Here is a 25,535-nt window from a genome sequence, read left to right on the forward strand (position 1 = left end):
TTGCAATGCTCACACAGTGTTGTGTTACTTGTTACTTGTCAAAACTGTGCATTTCAGGTCAGGACAAGTTCTAGAAAACTAGAGAACAAGAACTGGGGGTCTCCAATGCATATCTGCAGGGCTTCTATCACAACCACACTGTGTCCATGTGCTGCCAACTTCTCTTCGAGACTTTTTACTCTCAAGGTGAGAATTTTGCTCAATATGATACTAAACGTCGGGACTCAAGGGTGTCGATTAGGCTATACTTTATTATGACGTTACAGTATAGTTTTTTTTTTGTTTGTTTGTTTTGTTTTAATTATATTTATCGGCCTTTTAACATTGGGATCCAGAGAAGCATCCCTCTCACAGTTAAAGAGAGGTCTTTCAATGCATAAATCATGAATAAATTAATTGGGAAGGACTCGTTTAAATATGCCAGTAACTTAACCATTGATACACATAGGGGTGCACAGCCTAATATCAGCGGGCACTGGGGAGCACACAGACACACTGAGCTCACTCGCTACCTGTGGTTGTTGTCCTGTTAGCAAGGTAAGTTAGCGTGTTAGCAACTCCAAACGTGTTACCAAGTTAAAATTTAACAGCCGGAGTCATCAGTATAATGCACTGGACTAGAGTTGTTCCGATTCCAATTCCTATCATTAGCTTCGTTAGCTCCGTTAGCTCTGTTGGCTCCGTCAGTGCGGCTGCAATCAAACTGAAGCTCATTTATTAAACAAAATTAGTAGTGCTACAAATAAGCGGTATACTGTGCACGTGTGTCTTTGATTTTAAAGTTTAGTGTTACTTTAGAATCTAAAGATTCTAAAAACGAGTAGTACTCGTTTTTACAATCGGGAGTCATGTGATCAATGTGATCATCAACATGACATACTCCTCGTCTTGTTCTGGTCGGTCGTCATGGAAACATGACGCTCTGGCAGTGACGCGGTTTGGAGGGTCTTTTATGCTGCACATTTTCTGAGTGTAAACTTTGTTATTTATTAGTTTATTTTATCAAGTAACTGATCTTTTATTTCTTGTTACAATTGTCCTATGAGATGCAAATTTTGTTATTTCGCCTGTACAAACCAAGAGGGTCTCTTCAAGCACTATGATCTGAGGCACTACTAAGCTCAGGATTGTTATTACAGTGCTTTTGAACTGTGTTGGGGTTTAGACTCTTTTAACATGTCCACGCCAATCTACATCTTTTTGTTTGTGTGCAGTCTACAGTACTTGCAGTATTGGTAGATACTAAGAGATTTCATCCTTCTGCATATTTGCTGGAATGTTGTATTTAATGTTTAAATAAACATGTTTTACTGAACTAGTATTATTTGTATTTGTATCATATATGGTAGGCACAATAGAAAAGTTTTAGTTGCCATAACTTCTCATGTTTTACAGTATTCATAAGTACAACTTAAAATGTTGAGTTTTGATGCATTTGAAAGGTAACTTACCTGAAACAAAAATAATTAGTTGAGATTGCTAATAGCCCTTTCGTTTTTATGGTGTATAAGCACATGGGGGTCATGTGGAAAACAGAATACAATGAAATTAATATGCGTGAAACACACCAAAATGTTACGAAATATTATGAAAGCTTCCACTCAATCCCTGCTTCTTACTCTCTGAAGGGATGATGATGAAGAGAAGCTAACATTAATTCAATTCAGTTTTATTTATATAGCGCCAATAACAATACAAATCGTCTCAAGACGCTTCACAAAAACCAGCCTGCAACCTCCAGAGCAAGCCTGAGGGCGACGGTGGCAAGGAAAAACTCCCTTTTAACAGGAAGAAACCTTGAGCAGAACCCAGCTCATATGGAGGGACCCATCTGCTGAAGGCCAGCCAGTTAGAAACAGAGAAGATAGAGAGAAAAGAAGAGCAGGAGAAACAAGATAAACAAACTTCTGTCATAGATACATACATCAAGTGGAAGGAAACATGTAGGGTATAGTAATATAACACATAGCTGATGATCTGTGACAGTTTGTGAGTATAACAGGAATTATGGGCAGGTTGGTGAATTGTTCATCTAGGTAGGAGTGGACAACTGGAGGAGGCCATGATGACTGGGACAGATGTAGTTTATGGAGCTCCACAGGTCTGATACACAGCACTCCAGACCATGAAGACTGGGCTGGTTGATGAGGCCATGGCAGCAGATGTAGCTTAGAACTCCACAGGTCAGATATTCAGCACTCCAGACCAGAGACCCTCACAAAATGATGGAGGGGGAGGGGAGCGGAGGGGAGAGAGTAAGACACAGTGGTTAGTAAATTATAAGAGATAGATAAGATATTAGAGGACAGGAGCCAGAGAAGAAAGAGGAGAGGACATGTCCTCAGTGCATCGTCCCCCTGCAGCCTAGGCCTATAGCAGCATAACTAAGGGATGGTTAAGTCCAGCCCTAGCTATAAGCTTTTTCAAAAAGGAAAGTCTTAAGCCTGACCTTAAACGTAGAGACTGTGTCTGCCTCCCGAACCCAAACTGGGAGCTGGTTCCATAGGAGAGGAGCCTGATAACTGAAGGCTCTACCTCCCATTCTACTTTTAGAAACTCTAGGAACCACAAGTAGACCTGCACTTAGAGATCGTAGTGATCTGTTGGGACAGTATGGTACTATGAGGTCTTTCAAATATGATGGAGCTAGGCCTTTCAGGAGGAGGATTTTAAATTCAATTCTAGATTTTAAAGGGAGCCAATGAAGAGAAGCTAATACTGGAGTAATATGATCTCTCTTGCTAATTCCTGTCAGTGCTCTTGCTGCAGCGTTTTGAATCAATTGGAGGCTTTTTAAAGAGCTACTTGGACAGCCAGACAGTAACGAGTTACAATAATCCAGCCTGGAAGACACAAATGCATGAACTAGTTTTTCCGCATCACTCTGAGAAAGGATGCTCCTAATTTTGATGATATTACGAAGGTGGAAGAAAGCAGTCCTGGTCACCTGCTTTATGTGAGAATTAAAGGACATATCCTGGTCAATATAACACCAAGGTTTTTCACAGTAGTACTGGAGGCCAAGGTAATGCCATCCAACAAAAGCAGGTGATTAGATAATGAATCTCTGACATGTTTAGAGCCAAATACGATAACTTCAGTTTTGTCTGAGTTTAAAAGTAGAAAATTACAGGTCATCCAAGCCTTTATGTCTTTAAGGCATGCTTGGAGTTTACCCAGCGGATTAGTTTCATCTGGTTTCATGGATAAATATAGCTGGGTATCATCTGCGTAGCAATGGAAGTTTATGCCGTGCTTTCTAATAATATTGCCTAAGGGAAGCATGTATAATGTGAATAATATTGGTCCTAGCACAGAACCCTGAGGAACCCCATAGCTTACTTTGGTATATATAGAAGAGTTGTTGTTTACATGGACAAACTGGAATCTGTCTGACAGATATGATTCAAACCAGTCTAGTGCAGTTCCTGTAATTTTGATCACATTCTCAAGTCTCTGTAGTAGTATATTGTGATCAATAGTGTCAAATGCAGCACTGAGATCTAGCAGGACAAGTATAGAGACAAGTCCATTATCTGAAGCCATGACCATGTCATTACAGATAAATGACATGAAGGACAGAATTGACAAAGAAACAGACAGAGGTGCCATTCTCAGAAAGAAGGTTCTGCTCCATGATTCATTAAAAACACAAGACCAGGTAAGGAGCCAGTGCACAATACTTTGATCTACATTCTTGCTTCACCCAATTTGAAATCTGAAAGAGTGGCACAGTTGCAGTTTAGATCCATGTGGTTACACCAAGATATTGTCTTAGGTAGCTACTGCACACACTATGCTAATTTTGATTTTCAATCTTTTTTAATTTCAGGATATTATGTTGCAAACTCTGGCTCAGAAAATTGCAACAGTACATTCCAGTGTGGATAAACGGTTGACTAACCTCAGCACCTTGGAAAAAGCTGGCTAGTATTGAGAATCGTGCATCTTTGCTTCTCGAGGAAATTGAGAGTATCCCTCAAGAAACATTGCACACGCTGAGGTGTATCAAGGACAAGGAGAGGAGGAGCAGGTTTGTTTGATTGATTCTAACTTAAACATATTGATAAGTATGTTGTTAATCAAAATATACTCTTGATGCTATATTAGCAATTAGATGGTGGTGAATATTTTGTCATAGAAATATTATAAAATGATGACAAAAGTAATAGATTAGCTAGTTCTTGCACTTGGCTGTAAATGGGACTTTCTCAGACTTTTCAGACACGATACACATTTTTTGTCACAAGAAAAATCCCCTTTATTCATGTGATTTCCTGTTCCAGGCTGCGCCAGGAAGAGCTAAGACTGGAGATGGAGAAACAAGCAGAAAGGATGAAAAAGTGCATCAAAAGATCACAGCACGATACCAAGAAAACTGTGAGTCATCTGTTATGTTCCCTTCCTGGATCTAGGGTAAAATAAGCTCCTAACACAACAACCAAATAAGTTGAAGGAGTCAAAGGAGAAGGAAAACTATCTGTATTGGTTTCAATAGTAACATATAGGATCTACAAAAACATTGTGGGAGAGAATGGGATCATGTGGTAGCGCCTAACAAACAAAATAATGTAACAAACCGAGGAAACCAAGGTGTGAGTAATCACTACCTCTGAACTTACTGACTTATCTAAGCTTTTAAATACTGACAACAACCAATTCTCCGGTGTTCACAGACATACATTAAGTCGAGCATGCATGACGCTCCCAGTCATTTACAATCTGTAATCTCTGCAGTTATAAATAGACTGTTGGAATAGGGCGATACACTGCATGTATTAGGAGGACAACCAAGACTACCTCTTCAAAGATGACTCAGACTAAAAGTAAAATACAAGTACTTGCATGTGATGTTTGTAGTGCAGCATTTTGATTACATATGATAACATATGGGGCGGCACAGCGGCTCGGTTAGTACTGACGCCTCCCAGCGAGAAGGTTTGAGTCCAGCTCGGGCCTTTCTGAGTGGAGTTTACATGTTCTCCCTGTGTTTTCTCCAGGTACTCTGGTTTCCTTCTCCTCCGGTCACCTCCGTTAGGCTGATTGGTGACTGTAAATTCACCCTAGGTGTGAATAGCTGGCAACCTGTCTAGGGTGTACGCCTCTCGCCCGATGACAGCTGGGATAGGCTCCAGTTACCCCACGACCCTAGTGAGGATTAAGCAGTAGTAGAAGATGAGATGGAGATGATAATATATGATATGTGCGTTGCAGAGTGGTGTCTAAATGATACTGTAAACAAAGTTGAGTCCTCTAATACTTTCCAATCTCTGCATCAAGTTTTGTTGGTATTTCAGTCAAAATACTATATTACCTATTGTCCGCAGTGTCTTGTTGACAAGGAGTGTTTAAGCCTGTGTTTGCACTTGCATGCATGATGAGGTGTGTGTGTTCTGAATTCTCCCAGCCTTCCCCGGGAAAATAGATTGATAGATGGGAAATATAATTCTATATGTTCCTGTCTTTTACTGTTGTTTTTATGTCCTACACTGTGCTCCACTGGATTTTCACTGTCACCACATTTTGATGACAACACTTCATTACCAGTGAATGTAATGATACTAGGTTCTCCACACTGGACATGCAAGACAGTCTGCTAATATTACCTCCTCTTTCACATTTTATATTAAGATAAATCCATCTGTCTCTAGGCAGATGTGGAGATAGTGAGTGACGTGTTAATAAAAAGGTGGTCCAGTAACATCCTATCACATTTACAATTTACAATCAGACATTTTTATGTCGAGTTAATGGTGTTGCAAGTAATTCTCTGCATCCGTTTGTTTTAGTTGTGTTCAGTCTGGGGGCAAAGCATTTCACTGAGGGGTCTTCCATATTTTACATGGTACCATAATCTCTTAGCCAGCTCAGAAGCATTAACCCCAATACAGAGCTAACACTCCCCATTATCACCATCATTGACCCTGCTGGTCTCCCACAATGTAGCCAACCACCAGCTTAGCCACTTAATGCACACTGGCCCAAACACTAACACCTCTATCATCCATTACACACAGAATGCCTCTCCTCTGATATTCGTCCCTCTATCATGCCTTTCTAGTCCTGCTCTATAGTGATCACTGCCAATGCCTTGACAGTTATTATCTAGTAAGAGCGAGTAATACACTGTGAGCTGTGAGTGTAAGTATATAATTTCACATTCAGGTTCACCTTTCATGTTTTACTCTGCGTTAATTCAGACTGTCTGATAGTATCAAAAGAAAGCAAGATCATCAATAAGTCGCAAAGATGTGATCATTTTGGGTTCAATGCACATTTTTGTCACTGATCATTTTGAAGCGGATACTCTATGTTTAGTGAATGCTAAACCTAAATGATAGACAAAGCTCCTAGAGGTGACAAAATAATTCAGGATCATTTTATTGGTCTGGCAGAATCATAGAACATTTAGGCTTTAGTCTTTGGTCCATAACAACTCTGTTCTTTTAAAGCTATCGTTTAGTCTGTTGGACTCAGACATAGACTCAAAAGAGGTCAGACACTTCTCTATCTCAGAAGCCTGGATCGTTTCACTCAGCCGTATATTAGAGAGAGTCTGGCCAATAAGGGAATGGACCGTCTGAACTATCCCGCTATGCTGATTGGTTCCGAGCTGGTCACGTGTTTCGTGGGCACTATGTTAGATACATCTAACCAATGTAATATTCACCCAGTGGAAAAATCCGAGTGGAAAAAAACTGAGAATAAAGTTGGATTAAAAGTTAAAATATGCTCAGCCTACAGCTCAAACATGGGATCAGTAAAATACGTGGGAAACTCCACCGTTTCCCCAGTGAACAAAAATGGAGAAGCAGAAGATTAAAAGGAAGAACTGGATGTGACTGATTTTTACCTATTATGTAAGGTAAATGTCAATTTCTCTCAATGACGTTTGTTAACGTTTTATATAGGAAAAAAGTCATACCATCATTAATGTGTACCTTGATCTCAAACGGCAAATGCTGCTTTAAAAATGAATAAAGTCTGAAGTTAACCAAGCCCTATGCTAGCCTTATGCTAGCTAGTTATCTAGACTAAGGGCTGTCTATTAAAAATAGCAGCTACCGTTATGTGAAACCCGTGTGTGCATGTAATTTATGTCAGTTTACATTGCTAAATTTAATTGACACGTAACTTTGCCTCAGCTACTACTAAGTTATTATGGCTAGTGTGCTAATGTTGATAATGCTAAATGACAGTAAGACTGTTTTCATTTTGTGAGTATTTTAAACTTTTAAAGGCGATGGATGAACAGGGTGACTGATCAGGGGATTGGGCTAACGTTACAAAGCATTTTACAGGCTTGTTTAAGAAATTTAAAGTAAGTAGATGCTGGGATATTTAAGTGAAGGTCTTTTACATATCGACAGATTTATAGGCCCGTTAAAACTTCCCTCCGATGCATCTAACTTGGCACCCATGATTTGAGTTGACCAAGAGTCTCTCTAATGTATACGGCTCTGGTTTCACTTTCCTCATGGTGCCATCTGTTGGTTATTTTTGGAAGTACGTGGGGATGAAGCATTAATGTCACTGTTAAAACTTCTTTTCTTTCAGATGAATTTGAATTAACGTTGAAACAGATCTAAAAATTTATAACCAATCTTCTTGGTCTACAGTCCAATAGCATTCAAATTTATATTAATTTCTATAAAATTCTTAGGAGCTGCTCTGTCTGGCTATTTGATTTGTGTACTTCATTGAATTGTTATTAATGTTTAAGTAAAGGTAATAAGAGAGACAAAGACAGCACAATGTAAGCAAATTTATGCTTTCATCCAATAGATCCCTCTGCCAACCAGCTGTATGGCCAATGATGAGAAGTTATAAGCAGCACTCAAGCTAACTGTGATCTTCATCTGCGCCGAGGAATTCCTTACAGAACCAGCAACCCCAGGCAGGAGATTTTTGAAAGAACTGAACAGATTATATTTAAATTTGTCGCACGAGAGAAAAGACACATTTTCCATCATACAAATTGAGTAAGTGTTATAATTTTATCCAGAGTGCTTTTGGGGAATCCCAAATGTGGTCTAAAAGTTAGAACTTAAGTCTGAAACTTAAGTTTCAACTACATCTCATGTAGAATTTGGTGGTTGGTTTCATTTTAATTTTGAAGGTAAATTTAGTTGACTAAAGTAACACAAAGCTCTAATAATATTTACAGCTTGAGGGTAACTTTCTTTGTAATTATTTACTTTGGTGATGGTTAAATTTATCAGTACTGCTGCAAATCACTAAAATTCACCATACCTTATCATTATGAAGCCATCAGCAAATTACGCAACTGTTTTCTTCTCATCCTGTTTACAATGGATCTTTACAAAACACAAAACCCTAAATTTTCCCATAGCACAGCACAGCACATCACACGGCAGTGGGCTAAATAATCAGCCAGTACTTAAAGCTGTATCAAAAGCCTCACAGTTCCTGAGCAGCCGCCTTTAGAGGGGGTGACTCTTAGAGTGCCTCAGCTTGTTTGTCTCATGGTTTAAGTGGTGCACATAGCCATGGAAAGATCATTAAATCACTGTTTTACCACTTGGCTTAATCCCCACAACAAAAGGGGAAGATACAAAAAAGAAAAAATGGAGAGAAAAAATGGTGGGTGAGATTAAGTAGAAACTTGATGGATCTAAACTGACGGCTCTGTTTCCCAGCGTTGCTAAGGGGAGTTAAGAATCTTGATTCCACCTCTCTCAGGCTGAAGGGTGGCTGCTGATCGGACGTTCCCTATTACCCCTGCAGTGGCCAGCCTCGCTTGTAGTGTCCGCTGCTGTGGCCATCTGCCGGATTACCCAGCAGGATATATTTTTATAGAGAGCATCCTATTCATATCCTGCCTGCAAAGGTTTACATAAAGGTTGAACTCGGGTGCACTTACAATGGCAGATGAAATAAGTTCTATCCTCCTTACAGCACCCCTCCCCATCTTCTCACTGTTTGGGAGACTGATAGTACTGGCTTGAAAGGGGCTGCTTCACCATGGCATGAAAGAGGATCTCGTGTTTGTCATTGTTTCTTCTAATAGGCATCAACAGGCCAACTTCTCTGTGTTACCATACAGGTGAACTCATTCCTGGGAAAATGTTTTTTTCTTTCTCAGCCTTGTAGGCGCGATGGCGTCCCCCTTTTTCCTCGGCCTAACGGGATTAGTCGTGCCAGTGCTACCCCGGCTGTCACGGTACTGTCTACTTCCCATCTCTCTTCTGGGCCTCTAATGTGATTAACCCATTCCCTGTGGTCCAAATGGTTCTGGAGGGTGGGTAGAGGGATAGGGGGGTGGAGGGGGGCACCTCCTTGGCATGTTTCTCCCCTTGCCTCACTCACCATAACTGGTACCTCTGTCAGGCAGGAAGGACTGAGGTCGAAGGTCTGTTAAAGTGTGGAGAGGACTACAAGTGTCTGTGGAAAGAATTCATGCACATTGCCACTCTTTGTTTAAATTGTGAAGTCGTTACTGAGACTATTTTAACATGAGACTTGTGTTTGTGTTTAATGTTTTTCTTATGGACCTCACTTTGAAAGCTGGGTCTTACTGGGTCTTACTCACTGGCAGTGTTTGAGGCTGATCACAATCTATTCAAACACCCCAATCATTGATGAAAATCTGGTCAAGCTGATTTGTATTATGGCTTTTGCTTTCAAAGACATCAGCCCTGAATATTTACTGCTTGCTTAAGTGGAGACAATAATGATCGCCTACGCCCATCATCTTGTCAAACGTCAGTATTGTGGGGCTTTGCCTGTTTAACACACGTCACGCTCATTTTCGACTCATCTGTTGCAAGTCGTCTTCAGGGCACCTGCTGCACGCAGAGGACCACATGCCCTTTGCCACGGCTCAGAGGGAGAAGCCCTATAATGAAAGGGCTAAATCCAAAACCAAAAGCTGAAATCACCTTTACAGTGGTGAGCACTTGTCACGTCCGTGCGGTGACATACAGCATGCTGTAGTTTATGTGGACTATTCATTAACATGTGCATGTAGTCTTCAGGATATTTCTGTTGGCAAGAATAAACTTTATAAGTGAAAGACAGGTTCCATGTTTACAGAAATATCACTACATCAGCAACACATGAAAATAATTCTCTTATTATAGTCATGTTTATTCAGTTTCCTCATTTCCTTGATTTTCATGTAAATTTACTTGAGCTACTCAAAAAGAATGGTTTAAACTATGAATTTTGCAGAACCAGCGCCATTTTACTCATCTGTTAATCTTAGTTGCTCACAGTGACAGTAATGCAGCACTGGCATATAAACTCAAAGGACTGCACCGATAATTAAATATTAGTTTAGTTGCTTTTTAAATTCTGAAGACTTCAGATCATTTTCAGATTTTCCTTACAACTCGCCATGTGAAAGCCAAAAGATAAATCTGCAGTCTGTCCCTCGTGCTGTGTTCAGGAGCGCTTCACGTGAGCCCACAGCCACGTCAGGCGACGGCATGGAGAATTAGGAGTCTTAATTAAGATTTTTTACAACTCTGCATGTGCTGTTTTATGCGAGACAATGGGCTTGAATAGGGTGGGGTACGGTGGATTTTTAAACAGCTGCCTGCTCTGAAACAAAGCCCAAAGTTAACATGAAGAACCACACAATAAAGGGATGTGTGTCACTTTAGTCATTTCTTCAAAAATAGACGGCTCGTAGGTCAGAGAAAGGTTTCGGTATGTGCACTTATCTATAGTGAGCGTATATGTCTAGAGTTTAAAAATTAGTCTAAGAGAAAAGAGAAAACAATTCCACATTGTGGTTGAAAGACAATACTGTGCATGAGGGGGTAGCACCCCTCGTGTGGAGATTTGGTGAGTTTCCAATCCTGATATCCAACCCAGCACCATGTAATGGAAGGTGACACTTATTGTATTAGTAGGTGCTAATGAGTGTCTAAAAGCCTGTGTGACTGTTTGTGCCGAGGAATCTCATCGTGTGTGTTGGGTGGCAGGAAGAAAGGAAAATATCTGTGCAAAGTAGAAGTGGCCATGAAGAGCAGCCTAAAAGAGAAAAAACGTCCACCAGCATCACCACAGATCTCAGGAGGCACGCGAGGTCTTGGAGAGTTGTATGCACTTGAATTCTAATAAAGATATAAAGAGGAGAAAATGAGAAGCCAGCTTTATTTAATGCCCATTCCAGATTTGAGTTAAGCTTTCTTACTCCAATTGTATTTCCATAATCATCAAACAAACATGTAGTTCCATGATGAAACTCTGCTGGATCAAGTGTCAGCTTAGAAGTGTAAAGCAGTTGCTTTTCCCTCTTCAAACTGAGTATGAAATTATGGCGCTCTGAGGTATATAACTCAAGTTGTAATCGCCATTTGCAGATGTCTTTATATCCATATATTAGTGTTAATGCTCTATTGAAATGATTTAGATCCACAGAATACTTCATATAGATAGTCATGTTCACGTTCAACCTACAAACGGTGCAGTACTACCTACTAACCACAAGGTGGATATCTCATCTCATCTTCCATACTGCTTAATCCTCACTAGGGTTGCGGGAGTTGCTGCAGCCTATCCCAGCTGGCATCTGGCAAGAGGGTACACGCTGGGCATGTCTTTGGAGGTGGGAGAAAACCGGAGTACCTGGAGAAAACCCACGCAGACACAGGGAGAACATGCAAACTCCACCCAGAAAGACCCGAGCTGGACTCAATTGAGCATCATTACTGGATGACTATACATTAAATTCTCAACTTATTGTTACTGTTTACTATACTAAAATGATCTGTTGTTTGGAAGCATGTAAATATTCTTATTTTTAGCTAAAAACAGCGTCTATGCAGTTCTCTTTGTTTTCTCTTTGTCTTTGTGTTATGGTAAAATAACACACATGAAATCAGAGCGTTAATCTACATCACACTTTTATCACACTTCTGCAGCTGCGGTCATAAACAGACATTGGATACAGCTATTTTGTAGCTTGTTTTTGAAGGCTTGAAGGATTTGTACGCTAACTATGACATATACACCCCACTAAACACTACCACAGTGGTGCTTTACTCCAAAAGCAATGTTGTGATAGCTTTTGCACAATTGGAAAAAGTTCTGACAGACAGAACAAGGACACTGAAAACCACTCCTCTCAATACAGGCATTTAACAAGGCCGCTATTATCCAGTAGACCATTTGACACAAAATTCATAAAATGTGTAGTGTGTGCAGACTACATACAGGTCACGTGTTCTCAAGTCAAGCATTTAAACTTCTGCGTCTTAGTAAGTGACACTCAGTAGTTTTGGTAAAGTGGTAGAAAACAGTGTCAAGCTGTGTCCCACAAAATATAAATAAGTGTTAATCAAAAATATGCTAACCAACACGAAGTGAGTCTTCTGAGATCTGTACCAGCTGATGTAAAAAGTACCTAGAACCCACACCTCTAATTATGTTGCATTCACCCCATTAGACCACAATTTAAGACTAATTTACTGTACACATAAATCGACTTCCTCCAAAATGAACAAACAATAAAACTCTTTCTAAATAAACATTTCATAATTAAACTGCCTGGCTGAGGCTCAGATGTATGTACTCAAATGTCATCAAAACAGACCAGTATGAATGCTGCAATTCTTGTCATTGTTCGGAATTTATGAATAGTATAAGTTGTTGCCACTTCACAAATACTGCAGATCTAGAGACGCTTTCACTGATTAATGGCTGTTAAAACATAAAGTCATCCACCCAGGAGGCTGTCAACTGAAGGCACATGGCCCACTGGAGATATAATGCCATCAAGGCATTGAAATGAAAGCAAGCTTTTTAAACAGGCCGGTGCAAGCTTACACTTGGTACACAGGTCAACTTCAGTGCGCTCATCTGAACGTAACTCAGGTTGACACAATTTGACCTCAGCCGATACCCCTCTCCTCTGGCCTTTGTTTTCACCTTCTCCCCTGGGAACTGCATTTAATACTACCCCAACACATTCTATAAATTTTTTATTCTTCTAAGCTCTCATTTCTCAACATTTGCTTTTCTATTATTACTCAGAGCTTCTCGTCCTTTCAGAAATGGCTCTTTGTAAAGCCTTCTAACAGAATTGTTTCTTTTGGCCTGAACTTCAAAGGAAAAGCCTCTTTAGTGGCAGGAATGAAGAGGCTATTGTTGTTAGCTTAACTTAGATGTTACAGAATACATAACATTTAAACTGTATCTTATTTCATCATTTAAAGTTTTAATGCATGCATTTGTTTCTCATATGGAACTCCAACTATTGGCAAATTTGCCATGAGGAGGGTTAAATGAGAAGCTTTACTCATTGGTGTTTTGAAGCAGCGGTTTCAAGGATTTCACCGTCAAATGAACAGCAAAAGAGTAATATGTTTAATGCTGCTCAGCACAAAAAGAATCTAATCTTTGTTTTCTTCTGCGGCTTTAAGCTTAGCATGAGGCAGGGTGTTGGTCTTAATCTTTTTTTCCACCTGTTCAACACACAGGTGTTTTCTCACTTAGTTTCTCATGTGTTTTCCTCATGTGTAAAAGAAAGAAAGAAGAAATGATTGGTTTGGTTTGAGGCTCAGATCGGGCTTTAATTTGCTCTCAGTTCAGCCATCGGTCAACAGAGAAATCACCACAAATGACACTTGAATTTTGTGCAGTATCAGCTGTAGAAAAATTTTCTGTTGTGTTAGACTTAAAGCCTGATTATGCTTTTATTCCGGTCAGTAAAGTGGCTTTATGATTAAAAAAAACAAACAAAAAAAAACAAGCAAACAAAAAAACACAGACTGAAGTATTTCCACTGCTGAGTTTTTGTTGGATGCTAAACACATCAATCCAGACCTCCAAGCGGCCCGGCTGTGCTGTCTGTGTTGTTAGGCACAAAGTGCAAATGTTTGAAAACCCATTTAAATTCTTTTAGGAAGAATCCGAACAAAAACTCATCCATCATTTCGAGGTAGCAGGTGGATGATTGTGCATGGTTGACCGATCAGAAATAAAAAGATGCCCAAAAAAGCATTCAAGATGGGAGAGGCAATGTTCCTCAGTTCCTAATTAGCGTTTGGATTCTGCTCCCTTGTGCAGCATCCTGCATTGTTGCAACAACCCAACACCACCCAAAACCTTCACAAAACCTTCTGTATCTTTTCAGAGGAAAATGTTCCCTTTTCGGGGGCCGGTGCAGCCGTGTTTATTTTCTAACAGTGAATGGGTGTGAGGTGTGAAGCTATGAATACTGTGAGGTCAACCCACCATGATGCTGTAAATACTAACAGGGACTGTTGGTAATGAGTGAGGCCACAGGCTAGTGTTCTATTCAAACCTTGGACCAAAGAAACTGAACAGGGAACCATGCGTTTCCTAAACAAAGATACAGAGATACAGTTACGATAGCCAAAATTATATACTAACTGTATTTGCTCTCAAATCATTGTTGTCCTTAATGTCTGCAACATTTTTGTTGGACTATCGCAGATATATTTTAAATTTAAATATTGTGCTAAAAATGATTATCTAATAATGTTTTAATAAAGATATTTTTAAACCACAAAAAAGTAAAAAAAAAAAAAAAAAAAATTGTAATTTGAAATTAGTAATTCAGACCATTTATGAGCTATCGAATGAATATGAAAACTGAAAGGCACTGTGCAGATTAACAATGTTGATGTTAAATCAAGCATAAGAATGACTAATACCTTCATATACTTTATTACCTAATGTACTAATGATAATGATAATGATAATGATTAATGGTACTAATGTACCTTTAATCTTGATTTTATTTCGATCAAATGAATCTGTATCCTGTATTTTTCCTCGGCTCTGCTTCATTACCAGGACTTAAAGCAGTCATGTCCCAGCTGAGCCTCGCAGTGAGCTTTAGATGGTCACGCAGACAACAGGATTTAACCAGCAGGACATGCAGCTTAGACTTGTCAAAACCGTGCTTAATGTTCCAAGCACATATTCTAAGAGAAGATTTATACCTCAGTGTGCTCGTTAAACCAGATGGGTAGACGGTCAACAGCTTATTTTGAGTGCTGGCTTTACTCAATCTTTTTGCAGGAAGAAAGCTCTAAAGACTCTAAAGACTCTAAAACAGATTTAAAGAGCAGACGAAAATGAAACAATTGAAAGCAACTACTTTCACAATAAAACCCAGTAAGGAGTTATTAGATTAATGGCAAAATAGGCTGGCAGCACGTTTGTGACAGAGTAGCTGCAGTTGCACTATTTGCCCATCGGGTGTCACCATATAGACGATTATCTTAAAGCATATCTTGGCATACAGTATCTTTGTCTGGCAAGTTAAACTTATGTATCTGGAACAATGTTCATAACGAGACCAATAAATGTAATGTATATATTATACAAATTGTTTTAATTCAGACTAAAACTACAAAATGCATAGAACAAAAGTGCAGTTATCAAATTAACCCTTTTTTTTTTTCAGATTTAATAACCACGTGATGTTAAACAGTGACTTCTTTGACAGTGACATCTGTCCATGTCTGATCAGCCCAAAGCCCGATCACCTTGCACAATGATTTTCACAGGTGAGTAGACATAACTTTTTCACAATTTAGCACTGGAGATGCTCAGAATATTAATTTAACTTTACTCAGTCAAAAGTGCACTCACTTTGAGATGTGTGATGAGTTGTTAGATCCCAAGGAAAAGAAATAGCAGGTTACTGAAATCATGTGCTTCGTAGACTGCAGTGCAGGAACAGTGCAGAGTTTACAGGGATGATAAGTGATGTTTAATATGGAAGATACTGCAGGTTGTAGCAAAGTGACAACATGCAACCCACTTGTCATTAGAGATTCCGAACGAACAAGGCTTTCACCTGGAATTGTACCAAAATGTCAGAGTTGTGTGAGAACTTTAAATGTTTGTGCTAAAATCTCTTAAACAGTCAAACAGGCGTGTGAGGAAAAGAAAAAACTTCTCTCCTCGGTTATTGTTTTTTAGCAGACACTGTAACCTTTAAATACCTATAGCTGTTTTTAATCCAAATAAAATCAAGGCTAATGCTTCATTACTGGGTATTTTTACATAATGATCCTCATGCTGCTGCTGTTAATTTTTTTATTAACGCAATTACCGGGCTCTTAGTGGGCTGGGTCAGAGAGGTCTAATTACCCTGCGTCATGCTGGTAAATAGTTGGAGGTGTCTCTGAGCAGGTGGCCCTGGAGGTAAGAGGGAGACATGGGGCATACCGAGGCAGGCAATTACTGGATGAATTTCACTTTAATAAATGTTGAGCTACATTTAGAAATTCAGATAACGGAGCTTTCTGCCTAATGGGTGCTGCACGGAGGCCACTTGAGCAAGAAAATGATCTGAAAGAGGGTTTAATTAACACAAGCTACATGATCCAGGGAGCGCGTGACAGAATGTTAAAGTGATGGAGAGAGCGCACGGCATAGGGATAGTATGAAAATTAGTTAGGAGGAGGACGAGGGAAGGGGAGAGGGTGGGGGTGTTGAAATCCTTGGGGGTTGCGGGCGATCACGCCAACTTTTATTTCACAGGTTTAAAGTCTGCTCATAAGTTTGCGCATTACTACAGAGGTAGAAGTAATTACAAACACCAACAACCTATAAATGGATTTATGGCACCTCAGTGTAGAGCACGAGGCCAGCCAGATCACAATGCAGTTTGATTGTTAATAAACATGAATCAACAACATGGTCTTTTAAGCCAGATATTAACACATGTTGACTAGTTCTAGATGACTAGAAACATACATGTGGTTGAGTTAGTTAACTTGTTGAAGCTTCTGTAGCTAACAACAACTTGCATTATTATCCTGGCCCAAGATTTCCTCGCTGTGACGCAATAAGATTCTTACTGCCTAGAAGGCTTTGACTGACTTGTATTTCTCCAGTCTACATAAATCAGTGTCAGTGATATAATCATACTGATGGGTGACGGATAAAAGAAGGCCTCGCAGGTTTTCTTGCAAAAGATATTCTCTCATTTGGTGTTTTGATAATGTTAGTAGAGAGGGGTACCACACACAACTGGGTTTAAATCATCCATTAAGCATACACATTATTCTCATAATCAAACCATCAAATTGACCCCTCATGTAATTTTCTCTTTCTTTTTTGAACGTTCCTCCCTTCCTTGCAGTTCTGTGGGGACAAAGGAATCCATCACAAACTTTCCTGACTTTTCACCTCCAGCTGAAACGATCACAAATAGCAAAGGTATTACTGCAGGCTGTGTTGAAATGAATCTCCTGGTTTCCAGCTTTCTGGTGATACACCACACTTTTAAGTGGTGCCTACTGTTGACCCTGGAGTTACTATACAACAACTGCAACCCCCTCCCCAAAAATGTTATACAATAAGCACTCTCAGTTATTTATAGCAGGTGGTTTTCAAAGGGAAAACTGGGAGGATGCATCTACATGAGGCAGCTTAGCATGCAACGATATAATCACATGTTTGAAAAGTTACAGCACACATAATTCAGGGTTGCATTATGTGAAAGGACTGTGTTTTGGCCTGTCACTTTTTAGGTTTTTAGTGTTTGTTGCACCACGAGCCGCACAAAAGCTGCACCGTATAGGTCTGTGTTGTGTGTATAGAGGATGCGGGGTTTTGTTTTTGTTTAAACTGTGTATATGTGTGGTTTTGTGCATGTAAGGTCCTTATGGTTTTACACACTGTGGTCTCCCTCCACTCTCCACTGGAGCTAAAAGCCCCGAAACAGAACGGTAATTGCCCAATTAGGGCCCTCGCTCTGTGGGCCGCAGAGCACTATGCGCCTCCACATGCTCACAGAGTCAGATAATTGAGCTGAAAGCAAATGAACGGATGGCAGACAAACAAGCTACTAGAAAATAATTACTTGGAGTGTTTCTTTTCAGTACCTGTACAGCGAATTTCATTATTGTCAATAGCCTCTAAAGCTGCTCGAAACGGTGGTATTTGTCATTTTCATAGAGACTTGATAATGACATTAATTTGTCTTAATGGGTTGGTTCTATTGTTAAAAATAGTAAAATGAGCAGAAATTGTCTTTCCTCAGCAGGTAGAGAGGACTTCACCACACTCCCGGCAGGCATGAGGAGATAATTTGGTGTGCTTGTCAAATTTCCAATAATTTGTTATATGGAACATGAGTAATGCTAATACCATTAATGTCCATTTTCCTCTAAATTCATTACTGCCCTTTTTCCCTTTTATGTTTTTAATGCCTCTGCCATTTTTCTGTGCTTCAAGAGGTTATATCAGGACTGATTAAAAACATGCACATTTAGACTTTTGCCTCATGCACACACAGATGCAAACACATAATTTAAAGATATGCCCGCCATCAATCTTCACCTTAAACAATGGAAATATCATTTTAGTTTGTGAGACAAAGGTTAATACATTAAAACAAAACAAAAGCAATATCAGCTTTAATTCATAAAATTGTAGATAATCATGTTCCATTTAACGTGGCTATGGGGGCAACATTTAGAGGAAAGTTTTATGTAATTCACACATTTCATTTGAACGTGTGTGTTGTTGAAGTACGTCTGGTGTGAACATGAGTAATTATGTTCATAGTCCTGTCATACAGCCATTGCCTTTAAATAACCTTATGTATTTTAGTCTTTAGTGTTTAAATTTAATGTTTAAAACATGATAACAACATGACAATATATGTAGAGTTAACAAATCATTTACAATGGAGAGAGGAGATGGAAAGGCAACACATATGAAGATAAAACAAGCCCTAACTCGGCTAAATATCATTTATAAACTATTCATTTTGTTTTAAGATACATTCCTGTTTTTATTTTATTTATATAAATCACATTGTCACAATCATTTCATGAGAAGAAGTAAAAATATTTTATTCCAAATTTATGAGCAACATCGCATATGTGAAAGAATCAGAGATAATTAAATAGCAGCCCAAGTCACAAATGTATGTACTGTAATCATCAACAGCTAAAGCACATTATTATTATTATTGTTAATATTATTATTAAAATTATTATTATTGTACCATTAATGTATTTTATTTGAATTATACTCTCTTCTTTAAAACAAGTGAAAATGTCCTTGAGTTAAATTGTGTACTTAGCACATTAATAAAATTTGTGACCAGTAATTTATTAAAACATGGTAAAACAAACAGCTGGAGGCAGTAAAGTCAAAATTGAAATGGCACGCTTTATTTATATTAGATTTTTAAAATGGTGAAAAATGGCAATTTATCTTCCACCTGTGAACTCAATAAAATTTCTTCAAAATTCTAATAAAAGAGCAAATGAAGGTGTTGAAAGTTTGAAGAGTTTGGCTCTGCTGTAGATCAGGCGGCTGCTGAGAGGAGGTGCCTGCATTGATGGCTCACTGGCATCTAACATCACATTAGAAAAACTACACCAAGTATCGTAAACTTACACTTAAACGTACTCACCGTAAGTCAAGACAGCAAGACAAGCAATTTGGCATTATTTTTTCTTCATTCTGGCTTGGTGAAGGAATGCTTTAGTAAGTAACGTGAGTGACTTTTCCAGTTAGTTGTATGAAAGGGGGAGGAAGCTCAATGTGCAGAAAGATTTCAATACCCATAACTAAGAAAAGCAGTAACAAGTCAAACGCTGAGCTGTAGAATGATGTAGCATGTGGCACAACGCAAATTCAGTTACTATAATTGTTGGTGATGATAATTTTCACAACAAATGAACACATTTGAAAAATCTTCTGTAAATCACGAAAAGAATTACAGTTTTTGTCTAAACCCTAATGCACTTAGCTGAGAATTTAACACATTTATTTAAGGTTGCAGCTCCTTAAAAATGATGCGTGTGATCCTTGGTTTAACTGACCTTCCCTCTAACACTGATCTCACACAGTTTTACATTTCTGACATTAACTGTTTTAATGGTAACATTAAAAATGTTTCTTTAAATCCATAACAGTATATTTTAATTATATTAAATACAGATTTAAATGTAACTGTCAATCATATCTGCAGGTGTTCAGTATTTGTATTTGGGAAATATTTGAAGACTGCTGCCCATGTGAATTGAACATCCCACAGAGGGTGCTGATAAAAATAAAATGATGCTAATAAATGTTACAGATTTAAAATACTGGTCAACAACTATACGTTTCCTGCTATGATGAAGTGAAAAAGTTTCTCTTGAAGAAATTCTGAATGTATTCTTTATAATTATCACACTGATGTGATCAAAGAGTTGTTGCTGTTGTTTTTCTGGCATGTGAGGTCCGTTCAGTGAGAGGATCAGTGACTACTGTCCACTGAAATTTGCAATTTCCCTTTCCTATAAATATTACTGGCAATCAGCAGTGATGTTTCACTAGTCCTGTCTCTGACCTGTACCATGTCCCTGTGTTGTAGCTGGGGGTGGTTTGTGACCATATGATGCAGTGTGGGTTGACATTTTGCTGTCGAAGGGTTCGCCAACATAACCAAAAGTTTTACCATCGGATGGTAAAAATGACAGTTTGTCAGCTTCAACAGGCCTAATTGGTTTAGTGTTGTTGTTTTTTGATGGTGAAAACTGTTTTTTAAGCCAGCTGTGTTGCAGGCCTAGTCTTCACTTACCTTGGACATCTATTGCAGCTCACCATCTCCTAACAGTACAGCTTCAGCAGAAACAGACTCCTTATAGTGTAATAGAGCATAACAACATTATTTAATTCATAATAATTATTTACTACAAAATTTTTTATGATAATTTGTTAAAATGATTTCACTGATGATTTGAAGTTGGCCGTTAGTATATGGATCCCCCTATATATGCTGGGTGCGCCTCCTTGTCAGGGGCAGAGCTAGAGGGGCGGCCGGGGTAGTACGGGCCACTTCTGAAACCTGACTGGACACCACAAGTGCCACCCCAGTTGATTGACAGCTGGGTAACTGCACATTGTCTTACCCCACATTGTTTGCGTTGCGGAGCGGCTGTGTTGCTCCATCCGCCAAATATATCGGCTGCATCTGCCTGTGCCGTTATCTCTCTCCGACACACAGCTGAAAACAAGGTGTCGCGGTAGTGAAGGAATTCATGTACGTTCGTATGGAGACATGACTTCAATTTTGAGAGAATAACTATAAACATTGATTCAGCCTGTAAGAATAAATTATTTTGTGTTTATATGTTGTTTATATAGTTTTTACAATTCAGTTTCATCAGTATATAGAGATAGTAATTTATTTCACTCCTTGGTCTCCTGTATGTGAACTTAACTTGCTAAAAATATTTTCGTGGTCTTCATGGAGAACTGCAGCCAAAAATCCATCCCTCTGACATGGAAACAAGTAGAAGGCAGTTTGTTCGCTGAAGGGGTAGAGAGAGAGTGGTACCATAATGAGTGTCTGCAGGCAACAGTGAAGCATTGTGGAGGTTCCTTGCAAGTTTGGGGCTGCATTTGGTCAGGATTAATGGTGTCCTCAATGCTGAGAAATACAGGCAGATACTTATCCATCATCAATACCATCAGGGAGGTGTATGGTTGGCCCCGAATTTATTCTGCAGCAGGACAAACAACCCAAACACACAGCCAAGGTCATTAAGAACTTCAGAACTTTATGCTGAAGATTCTTCAGAAGAATAAGAAGTGATGGCATGGCCCCCTCAGAGCCCTGAGTGTGTCTGGGATTACATTAAGAGACAGAAGGATCTAAGGAAGACTATATCCACAGAAGATCTGTGGTTAGATCTCCAAGATGTTTGGAACAACCGACCAGCCGAGTTCCTTCAAAAGCTGTGTGCCAGTGGACTTAGAAGAATTGACTTTAAGGCAGTGGGTGGTCACACCAAATATGGGTTTGATTTAAATTTCTCTTCTGTTCATTCACTGTATTTTGTTAATTGATGAAAATAAACTATTAACTCTTCCATTTTTGAAAGCATTCTTAGTATAAGCATTTTTTCATACCTGCCAGCAACTTTTGCACAGTCCTGTGCACATATCCCTTCATTACATTATGGACCCCCTGATAAAGCCTTACCCACCCTCTGGACACCCCTGGTTTAGAAGTCTAGCTCTGCTCCTGCTCATGCCACCATCAACATAGTGCTTACTCTGTGGGTTTCAGGTTCTGAGTTCACGTTTACCAGTGAATCTTTTTTAGAATCTCAGCTGAATGTCAGTAAATTAATCAGTTCAGTATTTGCATGCAAACTGTCTCCACCAGTTATGTTTCAGTCAAACACTGTCTTCAGAGGCACAATGATTTATTTTTTCAGAATCTGTTCAATTGTGTTTTACTTTATCAGTTACTTTTCAAAATAAAATAAAATCTGTAACTATGATTATTATTATAGACTTCTGCTAAGGTAATGCATACATTTCTTGTCAGTAAATTATTTCAGCTAACACAGGAGTTGTTTTCTGTTTGATCTTCAGTGAATAATCATAATATTAGCAATAATAACGTAAAGATAAAATCTAATATTTTTTATATAAATATTACTGCAAAGAGCTCCATTCAATTACTTCTGTTGGCGTCAACATTTCTGCATGTCCCAGTGTAATGCTGAAAGTATTAATGTGCATCTAAGTGATACTTGTGCCTGTATTTAACTGTATATGAGTCTTTTTACATTGTGTAAAATGACATAAATTGCTGTGAGTGCCAGAGGATCATTGTTTGACATGATGACTGAGCTGATGATTCATTTGCAAGGCCTGACTCCTGTTTGGAGCATCTTATGTAACGCTTTGTTGGATAATACTTTTTAAATAGAGACACTCTTACTTTTCACGAGGCCACTGATGGGAAATTATGTCTGAGGTTGAGATACCTTGTGATGTTATGGTGCAAACAAGAAAAAAAATAAACCAAACAGGAACAGGGATGCATGATACACTACAGTATTCTTTGTGGTGTATTTATTGCAGGTGTCTTTCACAATGTGCTTGGTGAATCTGCCCTGGATTGGACTACAAATACCCCCATGCAAAAACGATTAAACCAAATTAGTCTACTCCTTAAACTCCTGCTACACAGTGCACATACTGCAATGTGAAGTGAACTAAGTGTGTGCTATGGGATATGGTGTCATGTATGACATACTTGGACATGTAAATGGTTGTGATATGCTTGGGGCATAATGGAAAACTATAGAAAAGATCAGCACACCTGCAGAACCTCCCATTTAGACTTTTATTGTCATGATGTTTTGGACCAGCAGGTCCTTCTTCAGATGAATGAACATGCTTGGAACAGAAAATTTGTATTTTCAGTCATTTATTCAACTAAAACGTAAGTACACCCTTGGCCCCAGAAGCTGCCATTCGTACCAGAAATAACTCCTTTCTGACCACTCTATCATGCAAAATTCCTTCCTTTCCTCCCCTTTTCAAATCCCCCTGAAACATTTTAATGGTATTCAAATCTGGGCTTTGACCGCACCATTCCATAACCCTCCACTGCTTCAGTCTGAGCCATTCCTTGGCGGATTTTCTTGTGTGCTTATAGGATCATTATGCTGTTGAAAGGAACCACTTCCGGTTCAACTTTCAGACTGTCTCACAGTCTCACATCGTCCTCAAGCACTCTTGCATATGGTGCAGAATTCATAATTGAATCACTGACTACAAGCCTCCCAGTCTGAAGCAGTAAAGCAACCTCAAACTAGAACATTTCCCAAACATATTTTACAATGCGAAGATTGTCTCACAACAGCTGTGTTTGGTTTGTAACATGTCTACGATTACTGTGACTGTTTAATCTTATGTTTGATGCATTTGTTGAGAGCACATAATTCAGAAAGACCCAGTCTGTGCCAGTATGCTGTTCAACATGTACAAGAGCTATGTTAGTGGCAATTTATTTTTATTTTATTTTTGTCAGTTTGTTCTTAAGCTAAATTTGCTGAGACAGCCAATCTTGGATAAACTAGTATTTTAAGATCTATACTACGTTTAGATCTAGACTTTTAGACTTTCTAAATGACTTTCCAGACTCTCTGAAGGCTTTATGTAGCTTTTAGATCTCTGCATGATGACACCAAACACACAACAAGACAACAGAAGACTCTAGACATCTATTCTAATCATCATCAGATTCTGGAGTCTGGATTCTGGAGATTCTATCAATTCTGATTTTTTTTATTATTATTTAATTATTTAAATGAGGAAAATGAAAGTCCCAACCTTATATATACATATATATATATATATATATATTGAATGTTTAATTTATAACCCGAGACTGAGCCAAAGGAATCTAAAAATGATAGGCATTGCAGAATGGAATTTTCAGGATTTGATAAAGTGATCAGAACATCATCTGCAAATAAAGAAATCTTGAGTTCTTGTTCCAATAATTTTATACCAGTAATATTGTTATTCGGAGTGATCCCCTGGTTTAATGATTCAATAAATAGTGCAAACAACAAAGGCCTCAATGGGCAGCCCTATCTAGTTCCTCTTTCCAGGTCAATTGAGTTTGATACTGCTCCATTTATTTTTATTCTGGCTTTTGGTTTATTATATATTGCTTTAATAGTGTTAATCAATACCTGATGAAATCTAAATGTATTTAATAATCGATATAAGAACTGCCAATTAACGCGATCGAATGCCTCCTCTGCGTCAAGGTTAGCATTACTGCCTCAAGTTTGTTTTTGTTTATGTGTTCAATTACATGTTGTGTTCTGTGAATACTGTCTTGTCTTCTTCAATTCTTTTTGCCAGAATGTAGGTAAAGGTCTTATAGTCTTGGTTCAGGACACTTATTGGCCAGTAATTTCCACAATCTAGCTTGTCTTTACCCTCTTTTGGTATCAGAGAGATAACTGCTTCTTTCCAAGACAGAGGACTAATACCGGTTTTAAGCACATGATTGTACGTGGTTTTCATTATAGGGCTAAATTGATCTTTCTCCTTGTACCACTCTCCTGGAAAACCATCGGGTCCTGGTACTTCATTAACCTTTGAATATGCTATTGCTTTTTCAATTTCTTCATCTGTAAATTCACTAATTAGAAATTGATTCTGTTCCTCACTCACCTTAGGAAATTTTATGTTGTCAAAGAAAAAGTCTGTAATTTCCTCAATTGTTTTGGGTTGGCTATATAAATTTGTTTCAAAGGTTTGTTGGATATCTTTTACTTTGTAATGTACAGAATCTGTTAAAGGATCCCTAATTTTATAAATAGTATTCTCTGCCTGTTGCTTTTTCAATTTGTAGACTAGTTTAGCAGATTTCCCCCCGTTTCATAATACTTTTGTTTTAAAAAGGTAACTTTTTAAGTCATTAGAGTAAATTTTGTTCAGTTCATTTTTCTTTTTGTTAATTTCCATTTTTGTTCCTTGATTCAATGTCTTTTTGTGCATGCTCTCTAATTTTTCCAGTTCCCACTCTAACATCTTCATCAAAATACTGCTTTATATCTGTTCTTCTTTAAGTCTTGCTTTTAATTCATGAATACAATGCCAGTGCACAATAACTATACTGACTGACACTTGTTATGAGACTGGATCTTGCCAAAGTGCCTCTGGGCAAGGCATTGAACCTGTTAGTCCTGATGGCACTACTGCCATTGGTGTTGATGTGTAAGTGCGTGTGTGAATGGGGAACATGGTAA

The 25,535-nt window shown here is 38.6% G+C and overlaps 1 long non-coding RNA gene across 2 annotated transcripts; it reads left to right on the forward strand.

The window, feature by feature from the left end:
* Positions 1-46: 46 nt before the first annotated feature.
* Positions 47-15,722, forward strand: LOC125021431. Of its 2 annotated transcripts, none has more exons than XR_007114346.1 (5): positions 47-186; positions 3,563-3,661; positions 3,833-4,033; positions 4,287-4,380; positions 15,410-15,722. It is a non-coding gene; the product is annotated as an uncharacterized LOC125021431 (long non-coding RNA). The 2 variants fall into 2 exon arrangements; XR_007114345.1 differs by lacking the exon at positions 15,410-15,722 and adding an exon at positions 7,786-7,946.
* Positions 15,723-25,535: the final 9,813 nt, after the last annotated feature.

The sequence above is a fragment of the Mugil cephalus genome, chromosome 15, assembly GCF_022458985.1.
Source record: "Mugil cephalus isolate CIBA_MC_2020 chromosome 15, CIBA_Mcephalus_1.1, whole genome shotgun sequence".
Lineage (NCBI taxonomy): Eukaryota > Metazoa > Chordata > Actinopteri > Mugiliformes > Mugilidae > Mugil > Mugil cephalus.